At 34.6% G+C, this 20,195-nt stretch overlaps 4 non-coding genes across 4 annotated transcripts; all 4 read left to right on the plus strand.

Moving 5' to 3' along the window:
- The first annotated feature begins 3,804 nt into the window (after window positions 1-3,804).
- On the plus strand, window positions 3,805-3,878 carry TRNAN-GUU (transfer RNA asparagine (anticodon GUU)). The gene has a single exon. It is a non-coding gene; the product is annotated as a tRNA-Asn (tRNA).
- Window positions 3,879-6,138: 2,260 nt separating this feature from the next.
- Window positions 6,139-6,212, plus strand: TRNAY-AUA (transfer RNA tyrosine (anticodon AUA)). The gene has a single exon. It is a non-coding gene; the product is annotated as a tRNA-Tyr (tRNA).
- Window positions 6,213-8,476: 2,264 nt separating this feature from the next.
- On the plus strand, window positions 8,477-8,550 carry TRNAN-AUU (transfer RNA asparagine (anticodon AUU)). The gene has a single exon. It is a non-coding gene; the product is annotated as a tRNA-Asn (tRNA).
- A 10,455-nt stretch (window positions 8,551-19,005) lies between these two features.
- Window positions 19,006-19,079, plus strand: TRNAN-AUU (transfer RNA asparagine (anticodon AUU)). The gene has a single exon. It is a non-coding gene; the product is annotated as a tRNA-Asn (tRNA).
- The last annotated feature ends 1,116 nt before the right edge of the window (window positions 19,080-20,195 follow it).

Genomic DNA, 20,195 nt, shown 5'->3' on the forward strand with positions numbered 1-20,195 from the left:
TCCCAGTTTTGGATTACTTTAATTAACAAAAAAAAAATGCATATAGCAGAGGATAGTTTCAATCTGCCTACCTCTGGGTTATGGGCCCAGCATGCTTCCATTGCAGTACTCTGCTGCACATGTAAGTTCAAGAGATCCTGAAGCACTCACTCATCATGGGAAAGTACCAATGTGTTTCTTCGTTGGTTGATGGAAGAAACATCTTACAAAAACTCTCCAGATTATTGACTTTTTAAAGTTTTGCTAGGAAACGTTTTAGATGAATGCTTATTAGCCTTTGTCAGTATGGAAATTTGCAAAGTGTCTCTGTGGCGCAATCAGTTAGTATGTACGGCTTTTAACCAAAAGGTTGGTGGTTTAATCCCACCTAGGGACCTAATTGACCTTGTTATCAGATTTTGGTGATCTTTAAGTAGACAAGTCAAAATTTCAAACCCCCTGTTAAGGTGTAGGGTACTTGGCCTTCTCTGATGTAATCAGAGTTAGATTTGATTCAGTGATTTTATAAAAACAGCTAGGAAGCACAATTTAGCAGTGGGTTGCAGAGAAAAAAAATATGCTGGCAGAAAAATCCAATTGAGTGATTAAACAGCTCTTTATTTTCTGGCTTTATTTTTATGCTAACAAATTTGTTCTCTGAAAAGTGTCCACAAAGCCAAGTCTCTGATTAACACCTTTGTAAGGATGGTTTTTCACCTATTACTAAATTAAACTTGCTTCATTGGAAAGGCAGCAAGATGCATCCTCATTTCAATGTCTACTGAAATAATACAGGTTGACACCAGGAAACATTAACGCCACTGCATCCTTGCTGCTTTCTCATGTAAAAGTCTGTTTAATATGAAAACAAGGTGATATCTAATTAGCACACAGGTAAGGAATTAAGAAAATCTTTATTTAAGGGTGAAGATGTTTCTCACAAAATCGTTGCCCCAATGCATCATTGAAATTCAAGCTGGAAAGATGATTTTAATATATCACTTGTACATTTTGTATTGCTCTTCTGGTGACAATGTAGTTTGTTTTTGTCAATTACCATTTTAATAATAGGGTAAAGAAAATGAAGTGGATTTTTGAAAGAAAACAATACTGTCAATATACTATTAAAACAAATTAAAATGGTAAAAGTTATTGTACTTTAAGTAAAAATAAAAGAGCCAAAATATCAATCCCAGTTTTGGATTACTTTAATTAACAAAAAAAAATGCATATAGCAGAGGATAGTTTCAATCTGCCTACCTCTGGGTTATGGGTCCAGCATGCTTCCATTGCAGTACTCTGCTGCACATGTAAGTGCAAGAGATCCTGAAGCACTCACTCATCATGGGAAAGTACCAATGTGTTTCTTCGTTGGTTGATGGAAGAAACATCTTACAAAAACTCTCCAGATTATTGACTTTTTAAAGTTTTTCTAGGAAACGTTTTAGATGAATGCTTATTAGCCTTTGTCAGTATGAACTTTTGCAAAGTGTCTCTGTGGCGCAATCAGTTAGTATGTACGGCTATTAACCAAAAGGTTGGTGGTTCAATCCCACCCAGGGACCTAATTGACCTTGTTATCAGATTTTGGTGATCTTTAAGTAGACAAGTCAAATTTCATACCCCCTGTTATGGTGTAGGGTACCTGGCCTTCTCTGATGTAATCAGAGTTAGATTTGATTCAGTGATTTTATAAAAACATCTAGGAAGCACAATTTAGCAGTGGGTTGCAGAGAAAAAGAAATATGCTGGCAAAAAAATCAAATTGCGTGATTAAACAGCTCTTCATTTTCTGGCTTTATTTTTATGCTAACAAATTTGTTCTCTGAAAAGTGTCCACAAAGCCAAGTCTCTGATTAACACCTTTGTAGGGATGGTTTTTCACCTATTACTAAATTAAACTTGCTTCATTGGAAAGGCAGCAAGATGCATCCTCATTTCAATGTCTACTGAAATAATACAGGTTGACACCAGGAAACATTAACGCCACTGCATCCTTGCTGCTTTCTCATGTGGAAGTCTGTTTAATGTGAAAACAAGGTGATATCTAATTAGCACACAGGTAAGAAATTACGAAAATCTTTATTTAAGGGTGAATATGTTTCTCACAAAATTGTTGCCCCAATGCATCATTGAAATTCAAGCTGGAAAGATGATTTTAATATATCACTTGTACATTTTGTATTGCTCTTCTGGTGACAATGTAGTTTTTTTTGTCAATTACCATTTTAATAATAGGGTAAAGAAAATTAAGTGGATTTTTGAAAGAAAACTATACTGTCAATATACTATTAAAACAAATTAAAATGGTAAAAGTTATTGTACTTTAAGTAAAAATAAAAGAGCAAAAATATCAATCCCAGTTTTGATTACTTAAATTAACAAAAAAAAATGCATATAGCAAAGGATAGTTTCAATCTGCCTACCTCTGGGTTATGGGTCCAGCATGCTTCCATTGCAGTACTCTGCTGCACATGTAAGTGCAAGAGATCCTGAAGCACTCCCTCATCATGGGAAAGTACCAATGTGTTTATTCATTGGTTGATGGAAGAAACATCTTACAAAAACTCTCCAGATTATTGATTTTTTAATATTTTTCTAGGAAACGTTCTAGATGTATGCTTATTAGCCTTTGTTAGTATGTACTGTTTGCAAAGTGTCTTGGTGGCGCAATCGGTTAGTGTGTTCGGCTATTAACCAAAAGGTCGGTGGTTCAATCCCACCCAGGGACGTAATTGACCTTGTGATCAGATTTTGGTGATATTTAAGTAGACAAGTCAAAATTTCAAACCCCCTCTTATTGTGTAGGGTACCTGGCCTTCTCTGATGTAATCAGAGTTAGATTTGATTCAGTGATTTTATAAAAAACAGCTAGGAAGCACAATTTAGCAGTGGGTTGCAGAGAAAAAAAATATGCTGGCAGAAAAATCCAATTGAGTGATTAAACAGCTCTTCATTTTCTGGAATTTATTTTTATGCTAACAAATTTGTTCTCTGAAAAGTGTCCACAAAGCCAAGTCTCTGATTAACACCTTTGTAAGGATGGTTTTTCACCTATTACTAAATTAAACTTGCTTCATTGGAAAGGCAGCAAGATGCATCCTCATTTCAATGTCTACTGAAATAATACAGGTTGACACCAGGAAACATTAACGCCACTGCATCTTTGCTGCTTTCTCACATGGAAGTCTGTTTAATGTGAAAACAAGGTGATATCTAATTAGCACACAGGTAAGGAATTACGAAAATCTTTATTTAAGGGTGAAGATGTTTCTCACAAAATTGTTGCCCCAATGCATCATTGAAATTCAAGCTGGAAAGATGATTTTAATATATCACTTGTACATTTTGTATTGCTCTTCTGGTGACAATGTAGTTTTTTTGTCAATTACCATTTTAATAACAGGGTAAAGAAAATTAAGTGGATTTTTGAAAGAAAACTATACTGTCAATATACTATTAAAACAAATTAAAATGGTAAAAGTTATTGTACTTTAAGTAAAAATAAAAGAGCAAAAATATCAATCCCAGTTTTGATTACTTAAATTAACAAAAAAAATGCATATAGCAAAGGATAGTTTCAATCTGCCTACCTCTGGGTTATGGGTCCAGCATGCTTCCATTGCAGTACTCTGCTGCCCATGTAAGTGCAAGAGATCCTGAAGCACTCACTCATCATGGGAAAGTACCAATGTGTTTATTCGTTGGTTGATGGAAGAAACATCTTACAAAAACTCTCCAGATTATTGATTTTTTAATGTTTTTCTAGGAAACGTTCTAGATGTATGCTTATTAGCCTTTGTCAGTATGTACTTTTTGCAAAGTGTCTCTGTGGCGCAATCGGTTAGTGTGTTTGGCTGTTAACCAAAAGGTTGGTGGTTCAATCCCACCCAGGGACGTAATTAACCTTGTGATCAGATTTTGGTGATATTTAAGTAGACAAGTCAAAATTTCAAACCTCCTCTTATGGTGTAGGGTACATGGCCTTCTCTGATGTAATCAGAGTTAGATTTGATTCAGTGATTTTATAAAAAACAGCTAGGAAGCACAATTTAGCAGTGGGTTGCAGAGAAAAAAAATATGCTGGCAGAAAAATCCAATCGAGTGATTAAACAGCTCTTCATTTTCTGGCTTTATTTTTATGCTAACAAATTTGTTCTCTGAAAAGTGTCCACAAAGCCAAGTCTCTGATTAACACCTTTGTAAGGATGGTTTTTCACCTATTACTAAATTAAACTTGCTTCATTGGAAAGGCAGCAAGATGCATCCTCATTTCAATGTCTACTGAAATAATACAAGTTGACACCAGGAAACATTAACGCCACTGCATCCTTGCTGCTTTCTCATGTGGAAGTCTGTTTAATGTGAAAACAAGGTGATATCTAATTAGCACACAGGTAAGGAATTAAGAAAATCTTTATTTAAGGGTGAAGATGTTTCTCACAAAATTGTTGACCCAATGCATCATTGAAATTCAAGCTGGAAAGATGATTTTAATATATCACTTGTACATTTTGTATTGCTCTTCTGGTGACAATGTAGTTTGTTTTTGTCAATTACCATTTTAATAATAGGGTAAAGAAAATGAAGTGGATTTTTGAAAGAAAACAATACTGTCAATATACTATTAAAACAAATTAAAATGGTAAAAGTTATTGTACTTTAAGTAAAAATAAAAGAGACAAAATATCAATCCCAGTTTTGGATTACTTTAATTAACAAAAAAAAATGCATATAGCAGAGGATAGTTTCAATCTGCCTACCTCTGGGTTATGGGCCCAGCATGCTTCCATTGCAGTACTCTGCTGCACATGTAAGTGCAAGAGATCCTGAAGCACTCACTCATCATGGGAAAGTACCAATGTGTTTCTTCGTTGGTTGATGGAAGAAACATCTTACAAAAACTCTCCAGATTATTGACATTTTAAAGTTTTTCTAGGAAACGTTTTAGATGAATGCTTATTAGCCTTTGTCAGTATGGAAATTTGCAAAGTGTCTCTGTGGCGCAATCAGTTAGTATGTATGGCTTTTAACCAAAAGGTTGGTGGTTTAATCCCACCCAGGGACCTAATTGACCTTGTTATCAGATTTTGGTGATCTTTAAGTAGACAAGTCAAAATTTCAAACCCCCTGTTATGGTGTAGGGTACTTGGCCTTCTCTGATGTAATCAGAGTTAGATTTGATTCAGTGATTTTATAAAAACAGCTAGGAAGCACAATTTAGCAGTGGGTTGCAGAGAAAAAAAATATGCTGGCAGAAAAATCCAATTGAGTGATTAAACAGCTTTTATTTTCTTGCTTTATTTTTATGCTAACAAATTTGTTCTCTGAAAAGTGTCCACAAAGCCAAGTCTCTGATTAACACCTTTGTAAGGATGGTTTTTCACCTATTACTAAATTAAACTTGCTTCATTGGAAAGGCAGCAAGATGCATCCTCATTTCAATGTCTACTGAAATAATACAGGTTGACACCAGGAAACATTAACGCCACTGCATCCTTGCTGCTTTCTCATGTAAAAGTCTGTTTAATATGAAAACAAGGTGATATCTAATTAGCACACAGGTAAGGAATTAAGAAAATCTTTATTTAAGGGTGAAGATGTTTCTCACAAAATCGTTGCCCCAATGCATCATTGAAATTCAAGCTGGAAAGATGATTTTAATATATCACTTGTACATTTTGTATTGCTCTTCTGGTGACAATGTAGTTTTTTTTGTCAATTACCATTTTAATAATAGGGTAAAGAAAATTAAGTGGATTTTTGAAAGAAAACTATACTGTCAATATACTATTAAAACAAATTAAAATGGTAAAAGTTATTGTACTTTAAGTAAAAATAAAAGAGCAAAAATATCAATCCCAGTTTTGATTACTTAAATTAACAAAAAAAATGCATATAGCAAAGGATAGTTTCAATCTGCCTACCTCTGGGTTATGGGTCCAGCATGCTTCCATTGCAGTACTCTGCTGCACATGTAAGTGCAAGAGATCCTGAAGCACTCACTCATCATGGGAAAGTACCAATGTGTTTATTCATTGGTTGATGGAAGAAACATCTTACAAAAACTCTCCAGATTATTGATTTTTTAATATTTTTCTAGGAAACGTTCTAGATGTATGCTTATTAGCCTTTGTCAGTATGTACTGTTTACAAAGTGTCTCGGTGGCGCAATCGGTTAGTGTGTTCGGCTATAAACCAAAAGGTTGGTGGTTCAATCCCACCCAGGGACGTAATTGACCTTGTGATCAGATTTTGGTGATATTTAAGTAGACAAGTCAAAATTTCAAACCCCCTCTTATTGTGTAGGGTACCTGGCCTTCTCTGATGTAATCAGAGTTAGATTTGATTCAGTGATTTTATAAAAAACAGCTAGGAAGCACAATTTAGCAGTGGGTTGCAGAGAAAAAAAATATGCTGGCAGAAAAATCCAATCGAGTGATTAAACAGCTCTTCATTTTCTGGCTTTATTTTTATGCTAACAAATTTGTTCTCTGAAAAGTGTCCACAAAGCCAAGTCTCTGATTAACACCTTTGTAAGGATGGTTTTTCACCTATTACTAAATTAAACTTGCTTCATTGGAAAGGCAGCAAGATGCATCCTCATTTCAATGTCTACTGAAATAATTCAAGTTGACACCAGGAAACATTAACGCCACTGCATCCTTGCTGCTTTCTCATGTGGAAGTCTGTTTAATGTGAAAACAAGGTGATATCTAATTAGCACACAGGTAAGGAATTAAGAAAATCTTTATTTAAGGGTGAAGATGTTTCTCACAAAATTGTTGACCCAATGCAACATTGAAATTCAAGCTGGAAAGATGATTTTAATATATCACTTGTACATTTTGTATTGCTCTTCTGGTGACAATGTAGTTTGTTTTTGTCAATTACCATTTTAATAATAGGGTAAAGAAAATGAAGTGGATTTTTGAAAGAAAACAATACTGTCAATATACTATTAAAACAAATTAAAATGGTAAAAGTTATTGTACTTTAAGTAAAAATAAAAGAGACAAAATATCAATCCCAGTTTTGGATTACTTTAATTAACAAAAAAAAAATGCATATAGCAGAGGATAGTTTCAATCTGCCTACCTCTGGGTTATGGGCCCAGCATGCTTCCATTGCAGTACTCTGCTGCACATGTAAGTTCAAGAGATCCTGAAGCACTCACTCATCATGGGAAAGTACCAATGTGTTTCTTCGTTGGTTGATGGAAGAAACATCTTACAAAAACTCTCCAGATTATTGACTTTTTAAAGTTTTTCTAGGAAACGTTTTAGATGAATGCTTATTAGCCTTTGTCAGTACGGACTTTTGCAAAGTGTCTCTGTGGCGCAATCAGTTAGTATGTACGGCTATTAACCAAAAGGTTGGTGGTTCAATCCCACCCAGGGACCTAATTGACCTTGTTATCAGATTTTGGTGATCTTTAAGTAGACAAGTCAAAATTTCAAACCCCCTGTTATGGTGTAGGGTACCTGGCCTTCTCTGATGTAATCAGAGTTAGATTTGATTCAGTGATTTTATAAAAACAGCTAGGAAGCACAATTTAGCAGTGGGTTGCAGAGAAAAAAAATATGCTGGCAGAAAAATCCAATTGAGTGATTAAACAGCTCTTTATTTTCTGGCTTTATTTTTATGCTAACAAATTTGTTCTCTGAAAAGTGTCCACAAAGCCAAGTCTCTGATTAACACCTTTGTAGGGATGGTTTTTCACCTATTACTAAATTAAACTTGCTTCATTGGAAAGGCAGCAAGATGTATCCTCATTTCAATGTCTACTGAAATAATACAGGTTGACACCAGGAAACATTAACGCCACTGCATCCTTGCTGCTTTCTCATGTGGAAGTCTGTTTAATGTGAAAACAAGGTGGTATCTAATTAGCACACAGGTAAGGAATTACGAAAATCTTTATTTAAGGGTGAAGATGTTTCTCACAAAATTGTTGCCCCAATGCATCATTGAAATTCAAGCTGGAAAGATGATTTTAATATATCACTTGTACATTTTGTATTGCTCTTCTGGTGACAATGTAGTTTTTTTGTCAATTACCATTTTAATAACAGGGTAAAGAAAATTAAGTGGATTTTTGATAGAAAACTATACTGTCAATATACTATTAAAACAAATTAAAATGGTAAAAGTTATTGTACTTTAAGTAAAAATAAAAGAGCCAAAATATCAATCCCAGTTTTGGATTACTTTAATTAACAAACAAAAAAATGCATATAGCAGAGGATAGTTTCAATCTGCCTACCTCTGGGTTATGGGCCCAGCATACTTCCATTGCAGTACTCTGCTGCACATGTAAGTGCAAGAGATCCTGAAGCACTCACTCATCATGGGAAAGTACCAATGTGTTTCTTCGTTGGTTGATGGAAGAAACATCTTACAAAAACTCTCCAGATTATTGACTTTTTAAAGTTTTTCTAGGAAACGTTTTAGATGAATGCTTATTAGCCTTTGTCAGTATGGACTTTTGCAAAGTGTCTCTGTGGTGCAATCGGTTAGTGTGTTTGGCTATTAACCAAAAGGTTGGTGGTTCAATCCCACCCAGGGACATAATTAACCTTGTGATCAGATTTTGGTGATATTTAAGTAGACAAGTCAAAATTTCAAACCTCATCTTATGGTGTAGGGTACATGGCCTTCTCTGATGTAATCAGAGTTAGATTTGATTCAGTGATTTTATAAAAAACAGCTAGGAAGCACAATTTAGCAGTGGGTTGCAGAGAAAAAAAATATGCTGGCAGAAAAATCCAATCGAGTGATTAAACAGCTCTTCATTTTCTGGCTTTATTTTTATGCTAACAAATTTGTTCTCTGAAAAGTGTCCACAAAGCCAAGTCTCTGATTAACACCTTTGTAAGGATGGTTTTTCACCTATTACTAAATTAAACTTGCTTCATTGGAAAGGCAGCAAGATGCATCCTCATTTCAATGTCTACTGAAATAATACAAGTTGACACCAGGAAACATTAACGCCACTGCATCCTTGCTGCTTTCTCATGTGGAAGTCTGTTTAATGTGAAAACAAGGTGATATCTAATTAGCACACAGGTAAGGAATTAAGAAAATCTTTATTTAAGGGTGAAGATGTTTCTCACAAAATTGTTGACCCAATGCAACATTGAAATTCAAGCTGGAAAGATGATTTTAATATATCACTTGTACATTTTGTATTGCTCTTCTGGTGACAATGTAGTTTGTTTTTGTCAATTACCATTTTAATAATAGGGTAAAGAAAATGAAGTGGATTTTTGAAAGAAAACAATACTGTCAATATACTATTAAAACAAATTAAAATGGTAAAAGTTATTGTACTTTAAGTAAAAATAAAAGAGACAAAATATCAATCCCAGTTTTGGATTACTTTAATTAACAAAAAAAAAAAATGCATATAGCAGAGGATAGTTTCAATCTGCCTACCTCTGGGTTATGGGCCCAGCATGCTTCCATTGCAGTACTCTGCTGCACATGTAAGTTCAAGAGATCCTGAAGCACTCACTCATCATGGGAAAGTACCAATGTGTTTCTTCGTTGGTTGATGGAAGAAACATCTTACAAAAACTCTCCAGATTATTGACTTTTTAAAGTTTTTCTAGGAAACGTTTTAGATGAATGCTTATTAGCCTTTGTCAGTATGGACTTTTGCAAAGTGTCTCTGTGGCGCAATCAGTTAGTATGTACAGCTATTAACCAAAAGGTTGGTGGTTCAATCCCACCCAGGGACCTAATTGACCTTGTTATCAGATTTTGGTGATCTTTAAGTAGACAAGTCAAATTTCATATCCCCCTGTTATGGTGTAGGGTACCTGGCCTTCTCTGATGTAATAAGAGTTAGATTTGATTCAGTGATTTTATAAAAACATCTAGGAAGCACAATTTAGCAGTGGGTTGCAGAGAAAAAGAAATATGCTGGCAAAAAAATCAAATTGCGTGATTAAACAGCTCTTCATTTTCTGGCTTTATTTTTATGCTAACAAATTTGTTCTCTGAAAAGTGTCCACAAAGCCAAGTCTCTGATTAACACCTTTGTAGGGATGGTTTTTCACCTATTACTAAATTAAACTTGCTTCATTGGAAAGGCAGCAAGATGCATCCTCATTTCAATGTCTACTGAAATAATACAGGTTGACACCAGGAAACATTAACGCCACTGCATCCTTGCTGCTTTCTCATGTGGAAGTCTGTTTAATGTGAAAACAAGGTGATATCTAATTAGCACACAGGTAAGAAATTACGAAAATCTTTATTTAAGGGTGAAGATGTTTCTCACAAAATTGTTGCCCCAATGCATCATTGAAATTCAAGCTGGAAAGATGATTTTAATATATCACTTGTACATTTTGTATTGCTCTTCTGGTGACAATGTAGTTTTTTTTGTCAATTACCATTTTAATAATAGGGTAAAGAAAATTAAGTGGATTTTTGAAAGAAAACTATACTGTCAATATACTATTAAAACAAATTAAAATGGTAAAAGTTATTGTACTTTAAGTAAAAATAAAAGAGCAAAAATATCAATCCCAGTTTTGATTACTTAAATTAACAAAAAAAAATGCATATAGCAAAGGATAGTTTCAATCTGCCTACCTCTGGGTTATGGGTCCAGCATGCTTCCATTGCAGTACTCTGCTGCACATGTAAGTGCAAGAGATCCTGAAGCACTCACTCATCATGGGAAAGTACCAATGTGTTTATTCATTGGTTGATGGAAGAAACATCTTACAAAAACTCTCCAGATTATTGATTTTTTAATATTTTTCTAGGAAACGTTCTAGATGTATGCTTATTAGCCTTTGTCAGTATGTACTGTTTGCAAAGTGTCTCGGTGGCGCAATCGGTTAGTGTGTTTGGCTATTAACCAAAAGGTTGGTGGTTCAATCCCACCCAGGGACGTAATTGACCTTGTGATCAGATTTTGGTGATATTTAAGTAGACAAGTCAAAATTTCAAACCCCCTCTTATTGTGTAGGGTACCTGGCCTTCTCTGATGTAATCAGAGTTAGATTTGATTCAGTGATTTTATAAAAAAACAGCTAGGAAGCACAATTTAGCAGTGGGTTGCAGAGAAAAAAAATATGCTGGCAGAAAAATCCAATTGAGTGATTAAACAGCTCTTCATTTTCTGGAATTTATTTTTATGCTAACAAATTTGTTCTCTGAAAAGTGTCCACAAAGCCAAGTCTCTGATTAACACCTTTGTAAGGATGGTTTTTCACCTATTACTAAATTAAACTTGCTTCATTGGAAAGGCAGCAAGATGCATCCTCATTTCAATGTCTACTGAAATAATACAGGTTGACACCAGGAAACATTAAAGCCACTGCATCCTTGCTGCTTTCTCATGTGGAAGTCTGTTTAATGTGAAAACAAGGTGATATCTAATTAGCACACAGGTAAGAAATTACGAAAATCTTTATTTAAGGGTGAAGATGTTTCTCACAAAATTGTTGCCCCAATGCATCATTGAAATTCAAGCTGGAAAGATGATTTTAATATATCACTTGTACATTTTGTATTGCTCTTCTGGTGACAATGTAGTTTTTTTTGTCAATTACCATTTTAATAATAGGGTAAAGAAAATTAAGTGGATTTTTGAATGAAAACTATACTGTCAATATACTATTAAAACAAATTAAAATGGTAAAAGTTATTGTACTTTAAGTAAAAATAAAAGAGCAAAAATATCAATCCCAGTTTTGATTACTTAAATTAACAAAAAAAAATGCATATAGCAAAGGATAGTTTCAATCTGCCTACCTCTGGGTTATGGGTCCAGCATGCTTCCATTGCAGTACTCTGCTGCACATGTAAGTGCAAGAGATCCTGAAGCACTCACTCATCATGGGAAAGTACCAATGTGTTTATTCATTGGTTGATGGAAGAAACATCTTACAAAAACTCTCCAGATTATTGATTTTTTAATATTTTTCTAGGAAACGTTCTAGATGTATGCTTATTAGCCTTTGTCAGTATGTACTTTTTGCAAAGTGTCTCGGTGGCGCAATCGGTTAGTGTGTTTGGCTATTAACCAAAAGGTTGGTGGTTCAATCCCACCCAGGGACGTAATTGACCTTGTGATCAGATTTTGGTGATATTTAAGTAGACAAGTCAAAATTTCAAACCCCCTCTTATTGTGTAGGGTACCTGGCCTTCTCTGATGTAATCAGAGTTAGATTTGATTCAGTGATTTTATAAAAAAACAGCTAGGAAGCACAATTTAGCAGTGGGTTGCAGAGAAAAAAAATATGCTGGCAGAAAAATCCAATTGAGTGATTAAACAGCTCTTCATTTTCTGGAATTTATTTTTATGCTAACAAATTTGTTCTCTGAAAAGTGTCCACAAAGCCAAGTCTCTGATTAACACCTTTGTAAGGATGGTTTTTCACCTATTACTAAATTAAACTTGCTTCATTGGAAAGGCAGCAAGATGCATCCTCATTTCAATGTCTACTGAAATAATACAGGTTGACACCAGGAAACATTAAAGCCACTGCATCCTTGCTGCTTTCTCATGTGGAAGTCTGTTTAATGTGAAAACAAGGTGATATCTAATTAGCACACAGGTAAGGAATTACGAAAATCTTTATTTAAGGGTGAAGATGTTTCTCACAAAATTGTTGCCCCAATGCATCATTGAAATTCAAGCTGGAAAGATGATTTTAATATATCACTTGTACATTTTGTATTGCTCTTCTGGTGACAATGTAGTTTTTTTGTCAATTACCATTTTAATAACAGGGTAAAGAAAATTAAGTGGATTTTTGAAAGAAAACTATACTGTCAATATACTATTAAAACAAATTAAAATGGTAAAAGTTATTGTACTTTAAGTAAAAATAAAAGAGCCAAAATATCAATCCCAGTTTTGGATTACTTTAATTAACAAACAAAAAAATGCATATAGCAGAGGATAGTTTCAATCTGCCTACCTCTGGGTTATGGGCCCAGCATGCTTCCATTGCAGTACTCTGCTGCACATGTAAGTGCAAGAGATCCTGAAGCACTCACTTATCATGGGAAAGTACCAATGTGTTTCTTCGTTGGTTGATGGAAGAAACATCTTACAAAAACTCTCCAGATTATTGACTTTTTAAAGTTTTTCTAGGAAACGTTTTAGATGAATGCTTATTAGCCTTTGTCAGTATGGACTTTTGCAAAGTGTCTCTGTGGCGCAATCAGTTAGTGTGTTTGGCTATTAACCAAAAGGTTGGTGGTTCAATCCCACCCAGGGACGTAGTTAACCTTGTGATCAGATTTTGGTGATATTTAAGTAGACAAGTCAAAATTTCAAACCTCCTCTTATGGTGTAGGGTACATGGCCTTCTCTGATGTAATCAGAGTTAGATTTGATTCAGTGATTTTATAAAAAACAGCTAGGAAGCACAATTTAGCAGTGGGTTGCAGAGAAAAAAAATATGCTGGCAGAAAAATCCAATCGAGTGATTAAACAGCTCTTCATTTTCTGGCTTTATTTTTATGCTAACAAATTTGTTCTCTGAAAAGTGTCCACAAAGCCAAGTCTCTGATTAACACCTTTGTAAGGATGGTTTTTCACCTATTACTAAATTAAACTTGCTTCATTGGAAAGGCAGCAAGATGCATCCTCATTTCATTGTCTACTGAAATAATACAAGTTGACACCAGGAAACATTAACGCCACTGCATCCTTGCTGCTTTCTCATGTGGAAGTCTGTTTAATGTGAAAACAAGGTGATATCTAATTAGCACACAGGTAAGGAATTAAGAAAATCTTTATTTAAGGGTGAAGATGTTTCTCACAAAATTGTTGACCCAATGCAACATTGAAATTCAAGCTGGAAAGATGATTTTAATATATCACTTGTACATTTTGTATTGCTCTTCTGGTGACAATGTAGTTTGTTTTTGTCAATTACCATTTTAATAATAGGGTAAAGAAAATGAAGTGGATTTTTGAAAGAAAGCAATACTGTCAATATACTATTAAAACAAATTAAAATGGTAAAAGTTATTGTACTTTAAGTAAAAATAAAAGAGACAAAATATCAATCCCAGTTTTGGATTACTTTAATTAACAAAAAAAAAAATGCATATAGCAGAGGATAGTTTCAATCTGCCTACCTCTGGGTTATGGGCCCAGCATGCTTCCATTGCAGTACTCTGCTGCACATGTAAGTTCAAGAGATCCTGAAGCACTCACTCATCATGGGAAAGTACCAATGTGTTTCTTCGTTGGTTGATGGAAGAAACATCTTACAAAAACTCTCCAGATTATTGACTTTTGAAAGTTTTTCTAGGAAACGTTTTAGATGAATGCTTATTAGCCTTTGTCAGTATGGACTTTTGCAAAGTGTCTCTGTGGCGCAATCAGTTAGTATGTACGGCTATTAACCATAAGGTTGGTGGTTCAATCCCACCCAGGGACCTAATTGACCTTGTTATCAGATTTTTGTGATCTTTAAGTAGACAAGTCAAAATTTCAAACCCCCTGTTATGGTGTAGGGTACCTGGCCTTCTCTGATGTAATCAGAGTTAGATTTGATTCAGTGATTTTATAAAAACAGCTAGGAAGCACAATTTAGCAGTGGGTTGCAGAGAAAAAAAATATGCTGGCAGAAAAATCCAATTGAGTGATTAAACAGCTCTTTATTTTCTGGCTTTATTTTTATGCTAACAAATTTGTTCTCTGAAAAGTGTCCACAAAGCCAAGTCTCTGATTAACACCTTTGTAAGGATGGTTTTTCACCTATTACTAAATTAAACTTGCTTCATTGGAAAGGCAGCAAGATGCATCCTCATTTCAATGTCTACTGAATTAATACAGGTTGACACCAGGAAACATTAACGCCACTGCATCCTTGCTGCTTTCTCTTGTGGAAGTCTGTTTAATGTGAAAACAAGGTGATATCTAATTAGCACACAGGTAAGGAATTAAGAAAATCTTTATTTAAGGGTGAAGATGTTTCTCACAAAATCGTTGCCCCAATGCATCATTGAAATTCAAGCTGGAAAGATGATTTTAATATATCACTTGTACATTTTGTATTGCTCTTCTGGTGACAATGTAGTTTGTTTTTGTCAATTACCATTTTAATAATAGGGTAAAGAAAATGAAGTGGATTTTTGAAAGAAAACAATACTGTCAATATACTATTAAAACAAATTAAAATGGTAAAAGTTATTGTACTTTAAGTAAAAATAAAAGAGCCAAAATATCAATCCCAGTTTTGGATTACTTTAATTAACAAACAAAAAAATGCATATAGCAGAGGATAGTTTCAATCTGCCTACCTCTGGGTTATGGGCCCAGCATGCTTCCATTGCTGTACTCTGCTGCACATGTAAGTGCAAGAGATCCTGAAGCACTCACTCATCATGGGAAAGTACCAATGTGTTTCTTCGTTGGTTGATAGAAGAAACATCTTACAAAAACTCTCCAGATTATTGACTTTTTTAAGTTTTTCTAGGAAACGTTTTAGATGAATGCTTATTAGCATTTGTCAGTATGTGCTTTTGCAAAGTGTCTCTGTGGCGCAATCAGTTAGTGTGTACGGCTATTAACCAAAAGGTTGGTGGTTCAATCCCACCCAGGGACGTAATTGACCTTGTTATCAGATTTTGGTGATCTTTAAGTAGACAAGTCAAATTTCATACCCCCTGTTATGGTGTAGGGTACCTGGCCTTCTCTGATGTAATCAGAGTTAGATTTGATTCAGTGATTTTATAAAAACATCTAGGAAGCACAATTTAGCAGTGGGTTGCAGAGAAAAAGAAATATGCTGGCAAAAAAATCAAATTGCGTGATTAAACAGCTCTTCATTTTCTGGCTTTATTTTTATGCTAACAAATTTGTTCTCTGAAAAGTGTCCACAAAGCCAAGTCTCTGATTAACACCTTTGTAGGGATGGTTTTTCACCTATTACTAAATTAAACTTGCTTCATTGGAAAGGCAGCAAGATGTATCCTCATTTCAATGTCTACTGAAATAATACAGGTTGACACCAGGAAACATTAACGCCACTGCATCCTTGCTGCTTTCTCATGTGGAAGTCTGTTTAATGTGAAAACAAGGTGATATCTAATTAGCACACAGGTAAGGAATTAAGAAAATCTTTATTTAAGGGTGAAGATGTTTCTCACAAAATTGTTGACCCAATGCAACATTGAAATTCAAGCTGGAAAGATGATTTTAATATATCACTTGTACATTTTGTATTGCTCTTCTGGTGACAATGTAGTTTGTTTTTGTCAATTACCATTTTAATAATAGGGTAAAGAAAATGAAGTGGATTTTTGAAAAAAAACAATACTGTCAATATACTATTAAAACAAATTAAAATGGTAAAAGTTATTGTACTTTAAGTAAAAATAAAAGAGACAAAATATCAATACCAGTTTTGGATTACTTTAATTAACAAAAAAAAAATGCATATAGCAGAGGATAGTTTCAATCTGCCTACCTCTGGGTTATGGGCCCAGCATGCTTCCATTGCAGTACTCTGCTGCACATGTAAGTGCAAGAGATCCTGAAGCACTCACTCATCATGGGAAAGTACCAATGTGTTTCTTCGTTGGTTGATGGAAGAAACATCTTACAAAAACTCTCCAGATTATTAACTTTTGAAAGTTTTTCTAGGAAACGTTTTAGATGAATGCTTATTAGCCTTTGTCAGTATGTGCTTTTGCAAAGTGTCTCTGTGGCGCAATCAGTTAGTGTGTACGGCTATTAACCAAAAGGTTGGTGGTTCAATCCCACCCAGGGACCTAATTGACCTTGTTATCAGATTTTGGTGATCTTTAAGTAGACAAGTCAAAATTTCAAACCCCCTGTTATGGTGTAGGGTACCTGGCCTTCTCTGATGTAATCAGAGTTAGATTTGATTCAGTGATTTTATAAAAACAGCTAGGAAGCACAATTTAGCAGTGGGTTGCAGAGAAAAAAAATATGCTGGCAGAAAAATCCAATTGAGTGATTAAACAGCTCTTCATTTTCTGGCTTTATTTTTATGCTAACAAATTTGTTCTCTGAAAAGTGTCCACAAAGCCAAGTCTCTGATTAACACCTTTGTAAGGATGGTTTTTCACCTATTACTAAATTAAACTTGCTTCATTGGAAAGGCAGCAAGATGCATCCTCATTTCAATGTCTACTAAAATAATACAAGTTGACACCAGGAAACATTAACGCCACTGCATCCTTGCTGCTTTCTCATGTGGAAGTCTGTTTAATATGAAAACAAGGTGATATCTAATTAGCACACAGGTAAGGAATTAAGAAAATCTTTATTTAAGGGTGAAGATGTTTCTCACAAAATCGTTGCCCCAATGCATCATTGAAATTCAAGCTGGAAATGTGATTTTAATATATCACTTGTACATTTTGTATTGCTCTTCTGGTGACAATGTAGTTTGTTTTTGTCAATTACCATTTTAATAATAGGGTAAAGAAAATGAAGTGGATTTTTGAAAGAAAACAATACTGTCAATATACTATTAAAACAAATTAAAATGGTAAAAGTTATTGTACTTTAAGTAAAAATAAAAGAGACAAAATATCAATCCCAGTTTTGGATTACTTTAATTAACAAAAAAAAAATGCATATAGCAGAGGATAGTTTCAATCTGCCTACCTCTGGGTTATGGGCCCAGCATGCTTCCATTGCAGTACTCTGCTGCACATGTAAGTTCAAGAGATCCTGAAGCACTCACTCATCATGGGAAAGTACCAATGTGTTTCTTCGTTGGTTGATGGAAGAAACATCTTACAAAAACTCTCCAGATTATTGACTTTTTAAAGTTTTTCTAGGAAACGTTTTAGATGAATGCTTATTAGCCTTTGTCAGTATGGACTTTTGCAAAGTGTCTCTGTGGCGCAATCAGTTAGTATGTACGGCTATTAACCAAAAGGTTGGTGGTTCAATCCCACCCAGGGACCTAATTGACCTTGTTATCAGATTTTGGTGATCTTTAAGTAGACAAGTCAAAATTTCAAACCCCCTGTTATGGTGTAGGGTACCTGGCCTTCTCTGATGTAATCAGAGTTAGATTTGATTCAGTGATTTTATAAAAACAGCTAGGAAGCACAATTTAGCAGTGGGTTGCAGAGAAAAAAAATATGCTGGCAGAAAAATCCAATTGAGTGATTAAACAGCTCTTTATTTTCTGGCTTTATTTTTATGCTAACAAATTTGTTCTCTGAAAAGTGTCCACAAAGCCAAGTCTCTGATTAACACCTTTGTAAGGATGGTTTTTCACCTATTACTAAATAAAACTTGCTTCATTGGAAAGGCAGCAAGATGCATCCTCATTTCAATGTCTACTGAAATAATACAGGTTGACACCAGGAAACATTAACGCCACTGCATCCTTGCTGCTTTCTCATGTGGAAGTCTGTTTAATGTGAAAACAAGGTGATATCTAATTAGCACACAGGTAAGGAATTAAGAAAATCTTTATTTAAGGGTGAAGATGTTTCTCACAAAATCGTTGCCCCCATGCATCATTGAAATTCAAGCTGGAAAGATGATTTTAATATATCACTTGTACATTTTGTATTGCTCTTCTGGTGACAATGTAGTTTGTTTTTGTCAATTACCATTTTATTATAGGGTAAAGAAAATTAAGTGGATTTTTGAAAGAAAACAATACTGTCAATATACTATTAAAACAAATTAAAATGGTAAAAGTTATTGTACTTTAAGTAAAAATAAAAGAGCCAAAATATCAATCCCAGTTTTGGATTACTTTAATTAACAAACAAAAAAATGCATATAGCAGAGGATAGTTTCAATCTGCCTACCTCTGGGTTATGGGCCCAGCATGCTTCCATTGCAGTACTCTGCTGCACATGTAAGTGCAAGAGATCCTGAAGCACTCACTTATCATGGGAAAGTACCAATGTGTTTCTTCGTTGGTTGATGGAAGAAACATCTTACAAAAACTCTCCAGATTATTGACTTTTTAAAGTTTTTCTAGGAAACGTTTTAGATGAATGCTTATTAGCCTTTGTCAGTATGGACTTTTGCAAAGTGTCTCTGTGGCGCAATCGGTTAGTGTGTTTGGCTATTAACCAAAAGGTTGGTGGTTCAATCCCACCCAGGGACGTAATTAACCTTGTGATCAGATTTTGGTGATATTTAAGTAGACAAGTCAAAATTTCAAACCTCCTCTTATGGTGTAGGGTACATGGCCTTCTCTGATGTAATCAGAGTTAGATTTGATTCAGTGATTTTATAAAAAACAGCTAGGAAGCACAATTTAGCAGTGGGTTGCAGAGAAAAAAAATATGCTGGCAGAAAAATCCAATCGAGTGATTAAACAGCTCTTCATTTTCTGGCTTTATTTTTATGCTAACAAATTTGTTCTCTGAAAAGTGTCCACAAAGCCAAGTCTCTGATTAACACCTTTGTAAGGATGGTTTTTCACCTATTACTAAATTAAACTTGCTTCATTGGAAAGGCAGCAAGATGCATCCTCATTTCAATGTCTACTGAAATAATACAAGTTGACACCAGGAAACATTAATGCCACTGCATCCTTGCTGCTTTCTCATGTGGAAGTCTGTTTAATGTGAAAACAAGGTGATATCTAATTAGCACACAGGTAAGGAATTAAGAAAATCTTTATTTAAGGGTGAAGATGTTTCTCACAAAATTGTTGACCCAATGCAACATTGAAATTCAAGCTGGAAAGATGATTTTAATATATCACTTGTACATTTTGTATTGCTCTTCTGGTGACAATGTAGTTTGTTTTTGTCAATTACCATTTTAATAATAGGGTAAAGAAAATGAAGTGGATTTTTGAAAGAAAGCAATACTGTCAATATACTATTAAAACAAATTAAAATGGTAAAAGTTATTGTACTTTAAGTAAAAATAAAAGAGACAAAATATCAATCCCAGTTTTGGATTACTTTAATTAACAAAAAAAAAAATGCATATAGCAGAGGATAGTTTCAATCTGCCTACCTCTGGGTTATGGGCCCAGCATGCTTCCATTGCAGTACTCTGCTGCACATGTAAGTGCAAGAGATCCTGAAGCACTCACTCATCATGGGAAAGTACCAATGTGTTTCTTCGTTGGTTGATAGAAGAAACATCTTACAAAAACTCTCCAGATTATTGACTTTTTTAAGTTTTTCTAGGAAACGTTTCAGATGAATGCTTATTAGCATTTGTCAGTATGTACTTTTGCAAAGTGTCTCTGTGGCGCAATCAG

The sequence above is a fragment of the Pseudophryne corroboree genome, unplaced genomic scaffold (genome assembly GCF_028390025.1).
Source record: "Pseudophryne corroboree isolate aPseCor3 unplaced genomic scaffold, aPseCor3.hap2 scaffold_971, whole genome shotgun sequence".
Classification (NCBI taxonomy): Eukaryota; Metazoa; Chordata; class Amphibia; order Anura; family Myobatrachidae; genus Pseudophryne; species Pseudophryne corroboree.